This window comes from Panthera pardus, unplaced genomic scaffold, assembly GCF_024362965.1.
Source record: "Panthera pardus isolate Hobbes unplaced genomic scaffold, ASM2436296v1 HiC_scaffold_2, whole genome shotgun sequence".
Classification (NCBI taxonomy): Eukaryota; Metazoa; Chordata; class Mammalia; order Carnivora; family Felidae; genus Panthera; species Panthera pardus.
Genome location: NW_026526765.1, coordinates 74,585,515 through 74,603,985, shown reverse-complemented (window position 1 = coordinate 74,603,985; position 18,471 = coordinate 74,585,515). Strand labels below are relative to the sequence as shown.

Genomic DNA, 18,471 nt, shown 5'->3' with positions numbered 1-18,471 from the left:
AAAAAGAAGGGAATATTAGGAGAGAAACAATAGTTTTATGTATGCATAATGGGGGTTGAAAGGGAGGGAAAAGTTCTGCAGGAGGCGGTGATGGTGAGGCCCTCAGTCATGCTTCATTCATCAGGAATGGCCTTTCCTTGATACAAGGACACTTATATTTTAGCGCAGATAGTGACTCATTCCTCAGTAAACCAAGTGCTTCCTGCATGCCTGATATATTTATCTGAATTATGTGAAATTATGTGAAATAAGGCATCTCTTTATAGTATTCAGAATGCTCACTTTGAGCATGGCAACTCAAAATGGAAACTATTTTAAAGACAGAATTATATGGTTTTACTGAAGAAAGAGACATGGGACTTCATTAAAAAAAATGACCTGATTTATATTTCCCTGATGATGAGAACAAACTGAGGGTTGATGGGAGGGAGGAGGGGGTGATGGACACTGAGGAGGGCACTTGTTGGGATGAGCACTGGGTATTGTATGTACACGATGAATCACGGGAATCTACTCCTGAAGCCAAGAGCGCACTGTGCACACTGTATGTTAGCTAACCTGACAATAGATTATATTTAGGAAAGAAAAAAAAATGACCTGTAATAAAATTGCATGAACATATTCTCATAACCTCCTGAAAATATCTGAATGCAACTAAGTTCTTTATTAATAGAAAGTTTACAGTTTTTTGGAGTGTTAGAAGCTTTCACTCTTTTTTTTTTTTTTTCAAGGGGGAAAAGGATTTATTAGCCCATTTCCAGGGCGGGGTGCCAGGGGCAGTGGCTGGGTTCGTTCTCACATTCAGAGGGAAGAGAAGGCAGCAGTGAAACCCTACCTGACTGCCGTCACTCATTCTGATCTACATAGCTTTGTGCTCACAAAAACCATCCTCTCCTCCTGCAGGGAGGACACAGGGCCCAGGATGCTGACGTAGGGGTTGGGAATGGCTTGGCTTTACTCTCAGCCTTTACAGGCAGGACTTGGGCTGGCGGACCAGGGCATTCGCCATCGTGTGCACAGACCCAGGGCATTCGCCATTGTGTGCACAAGGAGTAAAACTTAGGTTAGAAGGAAAGGGCGGAGGGAGCTGGCAAGCCATTCTGATGGTCTGCACCAACCCCACAGTGTGGGCTGCTCCTACTCCTTGACGCTTCTGGGAGATTTTAACTTTTTTATAAAGAAGACAAAAATCCAAGCAGCATTAATTTAGGGGAACAAAGAAGAGTTCAAAAAACAAAACAAAACATGGAGGGCAGGACAAGGAATTGATGAGCATCCAGAAGAGGAGGAGAACCAGTAGGAAGAAGTAGGAAGAACCAGTATTCCACTCAGTGCCGAATGTGCTTCTGTCTCTGCGGCCCCGGAGGCCCTTCCTTCCCACTCCCCGGCTGGTGGCCAGACAGCAGAGGGGACGCCAGAGTGATGTGAAGATGAGCCCCAGGGCCCTGTCTGGCTGCTGACGTGGGGGGTGCCATGGATTTTTTTTACCCCAATCAATTCCTCCCACCTTCACCATCACCGAGTGAAGAAATTTTTAACTCTCCTGTCCAAAGTCCTCTGAGAATTTCTTCACTTTCAAGAGGTCCTCTGCATTCACAGTGGGCTGAGTGGTGGCCAGAGACCGGAGCATAGAAGCTTTCACTCTTACAGGGACCACTTAACCAGGAGCTCTGATTCCCATGGCAGGAAATATTTTTTCTTTAATATTACAGATTTATGCCTAAATACAAGAAGCAGTTTGTGCTGCCAGAACTAATGATCCTCCTACTCTTCTTGTCTTTTCAGCTAAGCTTCGTTTAAAGGTCAGGTCTATGCAGGCTTGCTTCCAGCTCAATCTATACTTCTCCACATATTGCTATCTGCATCATCATTACTGATTTGCTATTTACTACTATATTATATGAATCCCTAAACGTTGAGATATGGGCTCTGTGCCCACCATGTGCTGTACTTGAATCAATAAGCTGTAAGTAAATGAGTAATAAAAGCTCTTTAACATTGAAGAGTTTACAGGCGAGTGCAGTTACTCTTGACAATAGATGAACATTAGACTCAACTGAGAACTTTTAAAAAAAATGCGGTTGCTTATTCCTCACCAAGTCTGAGTGCAGAATTATATCAGTACCTTAAAATTTTTCTCCATGTGATTTTATTGCATGTCTGCATGTCCCTTGGAAGTGTAAGAGATGGCGTTGACAACAAATTAGGTGTTAAAGAATACAACAAATATCATTTTCTGGGGACAGCATATAGTGCACTTGCAGTTGGGTGGGTCTCTAACTCTGTGTGGACAGGTCACCTGACTGAGAAAATGATATTTGAGCTTAAAGATGATTGGAATCAGATAGGTAGAGAAGATAGAGAAGCTCAATTGTATGCAAAGTGCCCAGAGGCGTGAAATAACAAATATTATAACAGTCTTCTAGTACATAGAAAAATTCTGAGAGTTGTATAGTGAATACACATTTACCTTTACCTATATCTCAAAATTGTTAACATTCTAAAATAGCCTTTTGAAAAAAAAAAAAAAAAAAGAACCAAAACCAAACCCTAACCAAACAACAAACCTTTAGCTTCTTCTTAATGCAACTATCAGGGAAATATGGCATTTGGAGTTCTAATTATACTTATGTTGATGCATAAATAATATGCCCTTAAAAATTAATATCACCCTATCAAAATAACCTTACTGCAATTATGAAACAGCAGTCTAATTTATCTGTACAGTTTTATCTAATTCTAAAAGTCTGATCCTCTGTGTGTGCATGTTTTGCTCACAAAATACATTAAACATATGATTTGCTCTATATAAATAGATTTGCTCTATTTTTAAGATAATATTTTATGAAAACCTCTCTTCCTCTCTGCACTCCCAATTTGTGAGAATGTATTGCCATATTTCTTTGGGAAGTTATTTGATATATTCCAGTTCTGAGATGCTTGTTTGCTCTCCATGAATGCCTTTGGTAATACTGAAGAAGGAAGAAGAAGACTGTCAATAAGTTATTTGAGACGCAATACACAGTAGTATGTTTTCCATTAGAAATTTGAAAATTAGTGACTCTGGGAAAAAGGGCATGAGTTATGACAATTTTTTTTCTGACCACAAAGGTAAATGTCAGAGGTAGACAATGTATCAGCTTTCATATCATTTTTTTGAACCATATATTGCTTATATTCAGGAGCATGTTGGATATTTTTCCATACTCAATCCTGTGTTCTGTATTGAGTGACTTGTCTTTGATTTTAATTATGCAGCATGTGCTATTAGGGCATTGGAAATTTCACAAAATAAAGCATTTAGACTAAAATGTTTCTCGATTACCTTCTAAGACATATGTCTTATAACTCTATGTAACATCCTTTAAAATTGTGCTAAAATACCATTTTGGTTCATGAAATTATTTCAAAATTTTTGGAATTATTCCAACTTGTTCATTGATTTTCACTATCTCATCTAAGAATGTATTTCTCGAGCAGCACACGATACACATAAAAGAAAACGTTCGTATTATAGAAGAGGTTCCTATATTAATTATTAATTCAGGAAATAGAAAAGTTGTCAGAACCACTGAGGTGGGATTTAGAGTTCTGCCCAGCGTTAAGCGTTATTTTATTAGTCATCACCTTAAACTGAAACCATTTGAATCTGCTTTTGGTAGTTTATTTTTGCTCCAAACAGATCGTGCTTATGAATTGCAAATAGGTGAAATTACTGCAGCATTACATGTTATTAAGGGTTAATGTCTGCGGTTGTCAGATCAGAACTCTCCAATGCAAATATCTCTCAGGTGCTCATGTAGTCAGGAATGATTTTCAGGATGGATATGCTAGTTTGAAGCATAGATTAAGTCATTTCTGAAGTGATTCTACTTCTTTTCCTTTGGGCTGGACTAACTGCTACCTCCATGTTAGACTTATAGTGACTTACCAGACCTATAAATGTGAAGCCTGATCTGTGGCTCTAGAAAGGAAAAATAAATTATTGGCCACTTCAGGAATTCAGACTGCTGCTGGTAAGCAAAAGATTTTTATAAACACTATCACTTGAGAAGGGCACATGTCCCAGATTTCCAGTGTACTCTCTGCTGCTTTGATTTTGGGGACTTTGTATAGCATATACATTGTAATATATGTTAACAGGAATATTTGCATTAAGTGTAGCTGCTGTTATTGTTATTATTATTATTATTATTATTATTATTATTTCCTTCAAAATCAACACTAAGATTTTTGGCTTGAAGTGGATATTCTTTAAAATGCTGACTGCCCAGAATGAATTTCCATTTCTTAGCAATACCCTGATTTTCTTTTGAAAAACTCTCTCTCCCATTGTATGTAGCATGGGGAGTTAGCCATATTGGCTTACTGAAGCCGGCAGGTCCTCCCCATCTCAATACTCCTGTGTAATCAAGGGTGTACCTGTGAACCCCAAGTTTAGGCAAATAGAGTCTCTGTTTTAGGGTTATAAATCTTGAGTAGAATCAAACAGGGCAAAATAAATAGCTAGAACTCATTCCATTAGTTTTGTTGTTGTTGTTGTTGTTTTCTTTTCCTTCCGGAAAAGTAGTTCTCGTCTGGGTTCTTGCTCTGATTTGAAACCTGGGTGTCCACAATTCCACCTACTTGGTAATGCCCTGATATTCTTCTAATCACTTTCTTTTTATTTAAGTTATCTAGGATGGGTTTCTGTTACTTTAAACAAATTCATATAGGGCGCACCAAAGTTCAGTTACGTTGTTAAGTAACACTAGTAACTTTGAGCAAGGAAATTAATACAGATTTTCAGCTTCTGGTCCAGACTGTTGTTGGTGTCTGGAGACTATCAATTAACTGCCACCTTTTTTTAATCTTTTTTAAACTTTGAAAAGTCATTTTGCTCTTGACCTTCAGAAATGAACAATTCTAATAAAATATTAAAAGATATGGATCTGATTTATTTTAGTAGAATGAAAATGAAAGGGGAGAGGTTTTTTTTTTTTTTAGCTTGACAATATCGATGTCTACTTTCCTCTAATTTTAATGCAGAAGCTGTCAGTGTACATTAGAGACAACTCAGTAAATCTTTACAGAGAGGAGACTTTGAAAAATACTCTCCTGATGATCCATTTCCCTCTTGAGACCAGAACCACACTATACATGATATACAATATGTCTCAACCAAAGTGGAAAATATAGCTAATTATCATTTTAGTCAAACACATCAGGGATTACAAAAAAAAAGATAGGCAAATATAGCCTATTTCTAATTACCTGGGGAGAGAAACTTCAGTTTGTGAATTATGTTTTCATAGATCTTCTTCCTATTATTCTTGTCTGTTCCTCTGTGTGTGTGTGTGTGTGTGTGTGTGTGTGTGTGTGTGCTGGGGGTGGTTATCACCTATTTGAACCTTTCTATTGCTCATTTGCAACAAAAGAGAATGCATGAGCAAGATTTTAGCCCACAGTGCTCTCGTAAGAGGTAGATGGAAAGCAATCGCTTCTATTGAAATCATGCCCGTTTCACTCAATTTCCCTGATATACATACTTATATAAATAAGCTAGAGAGCTTCTTAAATATTCCAGTGATTTTCACTGCGGTGGAAGAGTTTGGTCCTGTTACAGTGCAGCCGCCTAATTTCTGTATGACCTTGGAAACATTGTTTAACCTTTTTTAGGACTTCGTCTTCATGCTGCACAATGAAGTACTTGGATTAAGTGATCTCTAAGGACTTTTTTTCCTCGAAAATGAGAAAAGTGATATTATTACAAGTGATTGTCAACATATGCATCTCTAGGATCAATTTCTTCAGCTGAGTGAAGTCAAATTCTGGTAACTAATCTACTTTTCTGTGGGGAAAAAAGTCAACCACAAAGATTGTGTATAATTTGCTATGTTTCCTCAGTTTTAGGCTTTAGGTAGGGTGTCTCTTCATGCAATGCAATCTATGCTTAAAATACCTCATGGACAGGATGACTCATCTAGTTTTAAAATTAAATCATACTGGCCAAAACATGGTATTTGAATCAGATCCTCTGAATTTTAGGTTGAAATTGGAAGCTTAGTGCTCGGTATTGCTTTTGAGTGGTTTACTAGCCTGAATATAAGACCTTTATGCTCTGCCTGTGTGAGAGAAGTATTTTATAGTGTAGAGTACTATGTGGTTTATCTCTCAATTAAGGAAATATTTTTTCTATCAATCTCAGAATAAGTTTAATTCCACAAACATTTATTGTGTGCCAGGGATGATTGTGGAAGATAATGGTACAAAATAAAATAATTGCTGTATTATGCGATAGTAAGCTGCAACTGTCTACTTACTGACTATTCTTTTCCAAATTTCAACTCCTTTTTTTCACTCTACCTGTACATTAACTTCAAAGAAACTGTTCGATCCTTGATTTTTCGATGTTCTGGTTCTCTATCTTAGCTTCGTTTTCTTCTGCATTTAATCTTGAAACTGTGAACCACGTTTTCATCTCCCTCTCTCCAATAACCTCAACAGCTTTGTTTCCGTGTCTTTCTCAATACCTGTACTTTGAAGCCTAGTCGTCAACCTGGATTATCTCTGACTACGTTCAGGCAAACGGCCACTGCTAAAGGGAATCATATAACTATGGAAGGAAGGGAGAGAACAGATTTATAGTTTCTAGCTTCAGGCAGGTACTTAAATCTTCCTCGAAATCCTTTAAGCTTTTCATCAGTCTCTCTTGTATGCATTATTATTCTAGACTCCCATAACTCTTCTCAGATTCCCTACTCCTATCCTTTGACTCACAGAAGTTGACTGTGCGTTAGAATTCATAGAGAAAACAGACTAAACTAGGAGGATTTTTCTCATTTCTCAACCTAACTGTATCCACTCTGCCTTTTCCTTCTCTTCTCACAGGAAGCGATCATTCTTTCTGTTAAAAAAAAATCCCTCATACTTTGCTATGGATCCCATCATTCCCATTTCCTTAGGGACTTCAATCCATCAAATATCATGGCTGAATCTCATAACTGGAAGACTTCTATGCCACTCCTTTCAACAAATTTCCATCTCTCCAACCTAAAACTGTTAATAAACCCAGAACTCACTTCAATCTTATATATTTTACTAGGCATCACACCATACAATTCTGTCCATTAACAGTCAAGTTTATTCAAAGACTATCTCTCACCTCCTGTTCATGCCATGTACATGTAACTCACTGTGTTTAGAATCCCATTCTTGGAAATTACTGAAACTGCTTTTGCCAATATTGCCCCAAACCTCTAATTGTAAGATTGAGTAATTTATGGTTCTGTTTTTTAAGTTTATGTATTTATGTATTTAGAGAGCAGGGGAGTGGCAGAAAGAGAAGGAGAAAGAGAGGAATCCCAAGCAGGCTCCACACTGTCAGTGCAGAACCCAATGCAAGGCTCGAACTGTTGAACCTTGAGATCATGACCTGAGCTGAAATCGAATCAAATTCTTAACTGACTGGGCAACCAAGGTACCCCTATGGTTCGTATATAATTAATTTCTGAGTAGTATTTGATAGTATAGTTGACTATTTCATTTTCTTCACATTAAATTGCATTTCTCTCTTGGCCTCTTTTTTTTTTTTTTTTTTTTTTTTTTTTTTTTAGCTTTTGAATTCTGTTTCTTATCTTACTTTTTGGACCTGTATCCTCACTGTACTCTCTATTTCTTTGTTTTCCATGGCTTCATCTGAAGCCCACTGCCTTCTCAAAAAATATACTGGGTGACAAAGGTGCAGATTTTACCACCTTTTCCATCACCTCATTATTACCATCAACTGGTTCTGTGGTCTCTTCTGCATCAGGAATGCAAAGCTTGGAATCATGTTCCTGAGAAGACCCAGGGCTATAACAAGGAGATACGAATTGATGACTCACAATACCTGACTCAAACACAAACTTGCTCTTATGCATCATAGCATATCTCCAACTGTTCTAAGATTGCTCCCGTTAACTGCCCAGTGGCACCTCAAATTCAACTGTGTAGGACTGAACTTATAATTCCTCTGTCCTAAATCAATTGTTTCATTTTATCCCCTTTAATAAATGGCACTTCAGTTTCACTTGATTTCATAAGCTAAAAATTGGTTGGGAGTGATTTTATATTATTCCAGCTTTCCTCATTCCTACTGTTTCACTAAACCTCATCAATTTCTAACTGCCTCTTCAATGAACTTTGTCCGCTCTATATTCAGACTCTATCTTAGCCATCGTAGCTTTGTTTAGCTAAGTATCAACTGTATTATTTCAATAGTCTTATAACTAATGTTTCTGTCTCTCATTTAGCTTCTTTTAATTCTTAAATATCTGATTGTTCACACTCTTGTGTGAAATCTTCAAATGTTCTTTATTACTCTTAAGATATAATTTAAACAGTCTTGGGTATTAAGAAAAACCCATGTCTTATTCTATCTTTCCTATGTCACTCTTTACATGCAGCCCCTTTTTGGACCATTCCTTAATGCATGATCTTTGAATTTTCTGTGGCTTTGCACTATAGTCACTTAATGCTTCCTTTCTTTGCTTCAGGAATCACTAGAAATATAATCTCTCAAAAGCATTTTGATAGGCCTTAGCAGTCCACTCCCAACCATACCTATTGAATTCTTTTGTGCTGTCCTTCTCACACCTTGTTCTTACCTGCTAGCATATCACTAATTATATAGTAGTTTTGATAGTTGGATAACTTTCTATTTAGTTTATGAGAATGTAAGATCTTTGAGGACAGGGGCTATATCTTTTCCTGACTGCCTAACATCTTGCATAGTGCCTATAAGATATAGCTAATACAAAATAAATGATTAATACATGAATTAATTCTAGTGGCTTCCAAATCCAATGAGTTCATAAAAGTACTTTACAAATTTGTAAGGTGAGTGGGATTTTAAAGGTGAGTGGGACTGGCCAGTCATGGACCTGGGGCTCTGATTCTTATCTGCTCTGTGCCATAAACTTATAAATGACACAAACTTTCTCTAATTTCATGTTAGATAGTATGTACTCATATCAGAATGATGTGAACAAGTTTGTTGACTATTAATGAGTTCAATGGGAAAAAAAAAAGGTAACTTCCCATGTCCAGATAATATAATTTCTTGTTTGGACACGTAGTCAAGTTTCCCACAGAAGGAGCTAGGGAGATATTTATTCTTAGTTTTTTCAGCCTGGAATGGCTTATTCAAGTTAACTCCTGAATCTGCTTTCTGCCAATGGTCACTAGTCATAAAAACTGTTCCACAAAACTCCTTCAGTTTGCAATATTGACTTTCCTGTCCACTAACTTTATTCTGTCTTTTGATTGATCTTATTTGCCCTTTGGATTCAGTACAGTTTTCTTGCTACAAACTTGAACAATAAATATTGTGGTTCTAAATCCCAGTTACATAGCCTCGGGCTTCTTTCTGAGTAAACCTTCATTGTTTAATCTAGGCCAATGTTTCCCACTATGGCTGTATACTATAAATATCTGGAGAGCTTAAAAAACATAGATTAGCAGTTTCTAGGCTGGACCAATTAGAGAAATCTCTGTATATTGGGTTCAAACATAGGCATTTTTAAAAAAGCCAGACAGGAGTATTATGGACAGAGACCCAATGGCTTAACACAGTGACACTTTTGTGTTCTAAAAGCAGGACAAAAGACATCTTCTGTTCTTTGGACTAAGAGTTGAGAAGAGTCTGTAACTCTGGAGGTATAGTTTTCTATAAAGGCAATGTTTTACTAAAGGAATTCACAGATAAAGTAGGAAAAATAGGCTTTAGAATGGTACCATAAATATTTCACAGAAATTACAAGATCATTGATCCAATTTAACTGTGTTTCAAAACCAACCAAACTTTTGATGTGGAAACAAATTTTTGTAATCATATATGGACTTTCAGTTCTTCTCCTGATTACAATGATAGGGGATACGTCTAAAATTTTTAGTTTCCAGGGGTACAATTAAGTTTTCTTTCCATTCAAGTTTTAAGTTTCCCCTCATTGAAATTCAATCTAGTAGTAGTAGGAGGAGGAGGAGTACCATACTGTTAAAAAGCTATTAGGAACATATACTCATTGGTTTCCATTAATGGCATTAGTACAATAAAATTTCGTTTCCAGCATTTTTGTTTCTGGGGAGCTCTAAAAGCTGAAAAGCTTAATCTCTGAAAACATTGTTTTTATTTGCAGGACAAAAATGAAATAGGTTTACTTTGAAATTAGAAATTGCTAATCCTATTTCCTAGAGTTGTTAACAGTGAGTCACTGTTTACAATTGGATTATCCACCGAAGCAAGAGCTGCATACCATGTGTGATAGAAATTGAAAAAGCCTCTATGACTAGTGGCCATTGATTTTCTGTTACTGCACAATGGTAAATGTGTCATCTCTTTAACACTATATTCTATAGCTCTATTAAAGTGCACTTCCACGATTAGAAGCACATGGAAGTAAGTCATTGGTGAGGAGAAAATATAAAATACAATTGCAAATTAATGAGATGGACTTCACTTTTGGCCACCCCAAAATAATAATTTTTTTTCAAGAATGCATTTTATAAATATGTGCAGGTGTTATCAAAGTCATCATGTCATTCTGGGAGATAACTGTTCTTTTCACGTTGTTTCCATTACTGGGATACCATATGAAACATGAGCTGATCTCCTGGTCCTCATGTTAGGATGGGCATGTTATCTTCAATCTTCTGATGTAACCGTATATTACTCAGTGTACTGCAGAGAAACAGAATGTGTGTGTGGGTATGCATGTAATGACATCAGTACAATAAAAAATTTTCCCAACATTTAGTTTGTATATCTTCATCTGTATCTACATCTATATGTCTCTATCACTATCTAGCTATCAAATGATTTATTATAAGGAAGTGAGGAATGGGCCCACATGATTATGGAGGCCGGCAAGTCCTAAGAGACTGGCAAGTCCTAGGGTGATTCAGCAAGCTAGAAACCTGGGATAGCTGGTGGTGTAGTTCTAGTCCAAAGGCCAGCAGAGTCAAGACCTAGGAAGAGTTGATGTTTTAGTTCAAGTCTGAAGGCAGGAAAAAAAACTACCTTCATAATTTTTCCTTATCTGGGTATCATTTGTAATTGGATTCTCTCTCTCTCTCACTCTCTCTCTACACGCACACACACACACACACACACACATGCACACATTTCAAATCCACTTTTTATACACTGAGTTTTGTTTTACTTAACTTTTGACAATAATAAAACGCTCACGTAGTATATATATGTATTTTTGGGGTGGGATGGGACCCACTGCAACCTTTATTCCAAGCACAGTCCCCCTTCCCAGCATTATCATACACATGGTGAAACAGGATGTCAGGGTCTGGGCAGGAACAAAACCCAGACCCAGATATACCTATATCTATGGAAAACAACAACAACAACAACAACAACAACAACAACAACAGTAAAACCTTGGACTGCAAGTAATTTGCTCTGCCAGTGTTCCGCAAGACTAGCAAACATTTCTAATAAATTTTAAATTGATAAATGAGTGATGTCTTGCAATGTGAGGAGCATGTAATGCCGAATGTCACATGATCACATTTGAGCCAATGGTTGTTGAAATTCACTTTGATATATGAGTGCTTTGGATTACAAGCATGTTTCCAGAATGAATTATGCTTGCAAACCAAGGTTTTACTGTGTGTGTGTGTGTGTGTGTGTGTGTGTGTGTGTAGAATATGTATGTATATATATGTAGAATAATGTAAAATTATATACACATATATATTTGTGGAGAAGAAAAAATGATAGTGTGATTTAGGTAGGGCAGAGAGTTAGGTGAGGAGAGCAGGGGTCAGTGCTCCCCCAAATTGTATTCTTTAGAGAGTATGCTGGAGGATGCATGGGTATGAGTGGGACGTGGTAGCCAAGATACTGAGACATGTGCTTGTAGCTGTTCTCTTGATCCTGTCCAAAGGACTCTGAAATCCTGGGTTCTTTCCAGGACTTGGGCTGGTGTTAGAATGTAGAGTTCTAGTTGACTGTGCCTAGAGGCACAGGCCCTAGAGGCTGGGGTTTTGTATAAGTGACATCTCCAAGATAAGTCAAGGCTTCTGAGAAAGTTATAGCACTGGAGCAAGGGGCTTTGATGCTTGGGGGTGGCAGGTAAAAGACAGGGTGAACTAGAGGGCAGGACAGCCTCCCTGCTAGAGCTCTCCCTGAGCTGGAGCCTGCTCCAGCTAGAGTCAGAGAAGCAGGAGGCCCAGACACAGGGCAAGCTGTAAAAGGTGAGGTGAGAAGTACTCGGGCACTTGTCTGCCTGGCTGCTTCCCACACTCACCCTCCTCCTACCAGGGCTGAGGGTTCTATCCACCCATTACTCAACACACCTGAGAGGTCTGACCACGAAGCACCATGTTTATTTTTTCTCAGTCTCTTCTGGGAATCTTCTTATGGGGTGCAGGCAGAGAGAGGGCACAAATATCAACTTTGTGTCTGCTAGAGTCCAGACTGGGTTTACCTTGTGCAGTGAATACCAGGGATGAGAAAGAATACCCCTACTTGTTGTTATGGGGATGAAAGTCAATGTCTCACAACTCTAGGGGCTGCAGAGGTCTTGGCTGCCCCTTCACTTGGGCAGTGGAGCCAAATCCTCCTTTGCCCCAACCTCCCTGATCCCCTAAGAGATGATCATTCCCCTGCTCACCATGGGATGAGGATGCCTTGGGGTCAGTGACCCCAACTCCAGAGACTTGAAGCAGCACTAGTGAGTGTCAGCCATGGTGAGTCATGATGGGGCAATCAAAAGAGAGAGGACTTTTTGATAAATCCTCTCTTGACAGACACCTCTCAAACTTCATCTGATCCACACCTACAGGGTGAAACTTGATTCACCTCTTATTAATTGCTATCAGCATTTCATAGTGACAGATTTGTGGGCTTGGCCTTCCAGTCTCACTCTCCATGGGCTGAAGTTTGTGGGCTGTAGTTGGCTCACGGTGGCCTTGCCATGTTAGGGAGAAAACACTTAGAAGTACCAGGGTGCAGTGAGGATTCAAATGGTGTCTGGTTGAGTAGGGACTGGGTTTTCCTCATGTAGGCGATGATTTTTTCATCTCTTCCTTCAAGATTATCTTCTCAAGTTAGAAAGTCACCTTACTGGGGCACTGGGTGGCTCAGTCGGTTAAGCATGAGACTTCAGCTCAGGTCACGATCTCATGATTCTTGGGTTCGAGCCCTGTGTTGGGGTCTGTGCTGACAGCTCAGAGCCTGGAGCCTGCTTTGAATTCTGTGTCTCCCTTTCTCTCTGCCCTTTACCCACTCACAATCTGTCTCTCTCTTTCTTAAATATAAACATTGATTTTTTTTTTTTAAAGTCACTTTATTGAGTTCCTGTCTCTGTTCATCCCTGGGAGCCTTCATCTCTTCTCTGGAGTTATCATCTTCCTCTGCCTCTTTCTGTGATGCCTCTGTTTCTTTAATTCTCCACAGTGAACAGCAACAGAGGGCATTGACTAATAATCAGTTCAGTCTTGGTGGGCATTGGAGTTGGGGGCAGGGCTGCAAGGAGCTTGGATGACTCGATGATGAGGTCCTCAATGAAAGGCTTGCTCTGAGGGCTGCCTTCGTGGATTTTCTCTGCTTGTGGGTGGGTGGCTGCTTGTACGTGTTGGAATCTGAGTAGGATGATGATGGAAATGGGCCAAGCCTGTCTGGGGTAGGGAGATCACAGTGATTCTTGTGGCTGAAGCCTGGGAGATGATTCTAGGGGTCTGGCTCTCCACCCACACCTCTGGGGATGGTGGAGAGATGTGGATATGGGTGACAGTGAGCTCTTGGCTTCTGAGCAGTTCCATGTGTTCCAGGAGGTAATAGGAACAGTGGGGCTTGTAGATTATGATGAGGACAGGCTATTCCAGGTCCAGGATGGTTGTGTCCTTGGGGTTGGCAGTCAAGTCCTTATAGCGCAGCACCTTACTGTCCATAGTGTTTGTGTTCTAGCTCTATTATTCCAACTGATGTTAGAATAAATGCATAACTAATAAAATATTTTTAAAAGTCCATTCGTGTATTATGTAAAATAAGCCAGGTTACCACCAGCAGTTTGCAATTAATAGTTTGTGAAAATTATTGTTAAAGAACTATAATACCAACCATAATTTGAAAAGATTAAAGAAATTGGTTTTTTTTAAATAAATGTTTTATTTTGTAAATGCCTAAAAGTAGGCTACATGTGGGATTTTGTAAACTAGATGCTACATAGTAAGAACAATGGGCAGTAAATTTGATTGATAGTATTAACATTGCTATATAGATAATTTAGGTCTAAATATATGAACATTGATGTATGTATAGATAAATTTAATGTCATATATAATATATGACATAATGTATTATGTGAGCTGGCAAACATTTATTGAAATTAAAAAATGTAACAGATGATATGTAAACATGAATTGGAGACATGCAACCAGTTTTCCCTACAACTCAGTTAATAGCCCTGAACAACCCTTAGTGCTTATACTCCAGGAGGTAAAATCTGTGCATCAACATCAAAATTTGACTGCTTTTATGAATCAATGATTTCATATTTTTTGAAGACTCTCCATTTTTCGCCTTGATCTCTTGAGATACAGTTGTTTATTTAGTTGTGGCATGGTGGGAGCAGGACGAAACAGTAGATTGGGAAATCAAGACAACTGCGGCAGAGCCAATACAAGCAGATTTAGGTATACTAATTAGTGGTTTTCAAGAATGTTACACATAGATGTATTTTCCTAGGAAAGCTTCAGCTAAAAACCAAACCAGACATAGATAGCTGAGTTGGCAAAGAGAGACTTTGCAGACTGCCGACTCAGTGTTACATTACTTCACAGTTGTTCACTATGAACTTAAGGGCAAACAGGACTCCTTCAGTTTCTGCTTATGAAGACAAAGGGAAAACCGTCTGTTTTAAGTAGGATGTGGCTTATAGAAGCATCTTATTAAAATGACATTCTCCCTGTGGGCATATGTATTAAGAACCAGTTCACCCAGCCTAAAATCAATTACTTCTGCCTATGGCAAAGAAAGTCTGAGTTAAACATAATTCTCAGAGGTAGTTAGCATTCCATTGAAGGTTATTGCTTCCATCCAAGAGAGGAGTTACCCAATTTAATCAATTCTCTGAGTGTTAAACCTCATATAGTAAACAACTTAAATTATAAACAGTGCATTATTAAGTATAACAATTAAGACATGCTGTGCTTTAACTAGATAATTCACAGAGTAATCAATGGTTAGTCAGAGAGTTCTGGTGGTTTAATACTTATTTGAACTTTTATTCAGAAGTGAACAGAAAACACCTTTGCATATTAACTTGTTTCCATGACTTAGACTTGCCCTCCTCTTAGATGTTTTGCACTTTGCAGTCAGTGTTTTCTTCCCAAAGGAAAAGATTAGGCTGCTCTTCTGCTTAAAATATTCACGTTGTTCTTCTGAGCTCTTTTGGTAGAATTCAAACACATTTACATGGCTTAGTGGGTGCTTCATGATCGCCCTATTGCTTCTCTAGCCTCATTTCTCTCTGTACCTCTCTCAATCTCCTCTCCCTTTCTTCGACTTGAATTCTACACTCTGGTCATTCTGGATATCTTTTTATGTCTTCAAACATGATGTAATCTCTCACTTCTGGACATTAACATAGGCTGTTGCATCTTCAGAGACTTTCTTCTGCTTTTTGCCTGACTTATTTCATCATTTAGGTTTCAACATAGATACCAATTCCACTGGACATCTTTCCCTGATTGGCCAAGAATGGATTGGTATTCTTTCTGCATAGTCCCATAATACTCTGTTTTACACCAATCATAGGTCTCTCCATGTTGACCTTGCTGTTTTATTTAATCATATGCCTATTTTTTTTCACACTATTTTATTCCTGCTAGGTATTAAGCAGGCAGTAGTTGCTCAAAAAAATATTTATTGAATGATTGCATGATACACTCTTAGTTAATGTAAAGGTGTTTCCTAGTCTCTTAGTTAATATGGAAATGATTCTCAGCACACCCCAGAAATTTGATCCACTTCCATTAGAAGCAATGGCTTACTTTGTAGTGGTTTTAATGGCAAATGGGAGGCATAGGAAGTTCTTCATTATACGAGGTGCATGTGTATGGGGTGTATTTAGTTTGGAAAGTTCCCAGGTAACTCTGATATGTTCCTTTGCAGCAATTTAGCTTCTGAACTAGATTCAGTCTTTTAAGCACAGACATTTGAGCTTTTCCTAAGTCAGCTACATTTTATTTATTTTTATTTTATTTATTTTTGAGAGAGAGAGAAAGAGAGAGAGACAGAGATACAGGACAGAGGATACCAAGCAGGGGCTCTGACAGCAGCAAGCTGGATGTGGGGCTTGAACTCATGAACTGTGAAATCATGATCTAAGCTGAAGTTGGATGCTCAACTAACTGAGTCACCCAGACACCCCTATCTATATCAGCTACATTTTAAATACAACTTGAAAGTCTTTATACATAAACTTTTGGGAGGGGAGGGGAAAAAGAAGACCTTATCATTTGGATGTTACAAAAAAAGAAAATGGCTAACCAATTAATGTGCCTCCATTTTCCCGGAGTCTGGTTTTAATAGTTTCATTCCTCATTTGGGAATTCTTTTACTTTCCATTAACGTGAGATCTAAGGGTACTATTGTTAATGGCTCCTTCAAGAACATGACTTAGCTGTACTAGACCCCTCTTCTTAAGGGCTAAATGGAGGTGCTTGTTAGGTTCTAGTGTTTACCCAGATAGCATGAATTTTAAACTACAGCCAGAAATCTTACTGATAAGCAGCTACAGTGTCTTTTTTCTAGTTAGAGTTCATTAAAATATTTGGGCCATGTATTCATACTAGAAAATGAAATAACTTATGGATATTAGAAAGGAAGATGTTTAGAAATAAAAAAAGACCACATAATGGCTTTTGGAATCATCAGCCTTTAAAAAAAATTTTTTTTTAACGTTTATTCATTTTTGATAGACGGAGACAGAGTGTGAGTGGGGGAGGGACAGAGAGAGGGAGACAGCATCCAAAGCAGGCTCCAGGCTCTGAGCTGTTGGCACAGAGCCCGATGCAGGGCTTGAACCCACAAACTGTGACATCATGACCTGAGCCATCCAGCCTCCCCTAGAATCATCAGCTTTTATGGATAGATTAGTAGGTGGCTTCAGAAACTTCAAAATTCTCTTATATCAGTAAGGAATTGGTAGCTACTGCTTTAATCCTAGACAGGATTTACTGAAGTATTGGGAATGTATAAGGGGAAAATGGTCTTAATGAGCTATTTTTAAAGTTTTTACACCCTATATCTTAGAGAAAGAATGCTTTTATAGAGAACTTACTATTTGTGAAAAATCATTGAGGTAGATGATGGATTAGTTGATCAATGGTATGGAGATAGGAGGCTCACCTCTCAGGAAAGCAAATTTGACTCCTGTATCACACAGCATAAATTCGTTGATGACTTATGTGTAAGAAGTGTTTTACAGAGCTAGAGCAAAATATAGATAAATTGTATAAGTATTGACATTAGTAAGTCATTTAAAAACATAACACCAAAAGCCAAAGTCATCATAAATCTCTCTAGTAAAATTTATCACAAAAGGTAAAAAAAAATATTTAGTTTTCTCTCATATGTCACATATATATATTTGAGGAAATATTTGAAAAATATATAATTAATAAATATTATAAATATATACTTAGCAAAGTTCTTAATTTATAATGAAATGTCACAAAGAGGACATAAAAATGAAAAAATGAAAATTTTTATGTTAAAGGGCTAAATAAACACTTCATTCATGCAGAAGAATAACCAGTAACAGCAAAACTGAAAATATTGAAAATCACTAGCAACATAAGAAGATACCTTATAAAAATGATATTTAATTTGCATCCTTTTGGACAAAGAACAAAAATCTTGGTAATACTGTACTTTATCAGTGGTATAGGCAGAAATATACTCTAATACAAGCTTGTGGCTTGTATTTAAGAATATAGATATTCTTAAAAATATTCAATTCTATTGGCATTGAAAGTTTGCATCCAGCATTTATTATTGTAAAAATACAAGTGAATTGGGGTGCCTGGGCGGCTCAGTCAATTGAGTGTCCGACTTCAGCTCAGGTCATGATCTCGCAGTTGACAAGTTCAAGCCCCACATCAGACTCTGTGTTGGTAGCTCAGAGCCTGGAACCTGCTTCAGATTCTGTCTCCCTCTCTCTCTCTGCCCTTCCCCCACTCGCACTTTGTCTCTCTCTCTCAAAAATAAATAAACATTAAAAAATTTATAAAAATATAAGTGAATTAATGCTAAAGATGCATGTACAGAGATGTTATTGTAAATACAAAATGTTATGTTACATGGGAGCACATTAGTCTATTTTATTCTGTTTTTTGTTCTTTTAGGTGTTTATTTTTGAGAGAGAGAGAGAGAGACAGAGAGAAAGAGAGAGAGACAGAGAGAAAGAGAGAGAGACAGAGAAGAAG

The 18,471-nt window shown here is 37.8% G+C and overlaps 1 pseudogene; it reads right to left on the bottom strand.

Moving 5' to 3' along the window:
* Window positions 1-967: 967 nt before the first annotated feature.
* Window positions 968-13,929, bottom strand: LOC109267415 (dematin-like; annotated as a pseudogene).
* Window positions 13,930-18,471: the final 4,542 nt, after the last annotated feature.